The following is a 1,254-nucleotide window of genomic DNA, read 5'->3' on the forward strand; positions in this document are numbered from 1 at the left end:
TTTTCTTATCGCGCTCTGCGCACCCGCTTCGGTGCTCCGGAGGAGGCGCGCGGGCCGCCGGCCTCTGCGCGCACCGGGCTTGAGAGGCAGGGGAGGTGGGCTAGGCCTCCCGCCCGGGCGTTTTCGCTTTGGATCGGGCGGGCGATAATGATCCTTCCGCAGGTTCACCTCACGGAAACCTTATTACGACTTTTACTTCCTCTAGATAGTCAAGTTTGATCGTCTTCCCGGCGCTCCGCATGAGGCCCGCGAGGGCCGGCGGGGCGGTCCGAGAACCTCACTAAACCATCAATCGGTAGTAGCGGCGGGCGGTGTGTACAAAGGGCAGGGGACTTAATCAGCGCGAGCTTATGACCGCGCTTACTGGGAATTCCTCGTTGATGGGAAATAGTTTCAATCCCCAGTCCCGATCACGGCGGGGTTCAGCGGGTTACCAGCGCCTCTCGGCGCAGGGTAGACACCTGCGCTGATCCGCCCATTGTGGCGCGCGTGCAGCCCGGACATCTAAGGGCATCACAGACCTGTTATTGCTCCATCTCGCGTGGCTGAGCGCCACTTGTCCCTCTAAGAAGTTTTTGGCGCCGACCCAAGTGGCGCGCCACTATTTAGCAAGCCAGTCTCGTTCGTTATCGGAATGAACCAGACAAATCGCTCCACCAACTAAAACGGCCATGCACCACCACCCACAGAATCGAAAGAGCTATCAATCTGTCAATCCTTTCCGTGTCCGGGCGGGTGAGGTTTCCGTGTTGAGTCAAATTAAGCCGCAGGCTCCACTCCTGGTGGTGCCCTTCCGTCAATTCCTTTAAGTTTCAGCTTTGCAACCATACTCCCCCCGGAACCCAAAGACTCGTGGTTTCCCCTTGCGCTGCCAGGGTCATGGGAATAACGCCGCGGCGGATCGCGGGTCGGCATCGTTCTGATCGGAACTACGACGGTATCTGATCGTCTTGAACCTCCGACTTTTCGTTCTTGATTAATGAAAACATTCTTGGCAAATGCTTTCGCTTTCGTCCGTCTTGCGCCCGGTCAAGAATTTCACCTCTAGCGGCGCAATACGAATGCCCCCGGCCGTCCCTCTTAATCATGGCTCCGGGTTCCAGAAACCCACAAAATAGAACCGGAGTCCTATTCCATTATTCCTAGCTGCGGTATTCAGCGGCGACGCTCGGCCTGCTTTGAACACTCTAATTTTTTCAAAGTAAGCGCTTTGGGCCTCGGACCGGACACCCAGCCAAGGGCATCCGGGGGGCG

This window comes from Puntigrus tetrazona, unplaced genomic scaffold, assembly GCF_018831695.1.
Source record: "Puntigrus tetrazona isolate hp1 unplaced genomic scaffold, ASM1883169v1 S000001140, whole genome shotgun sequence".
Classification (NCBI taxonomy): Eukaryota; Metazoa; Chordata; class Actinopteri; order Cypriniformes; family Cyprinidae; genus Puntigrus; species Puntigrus tetrazona.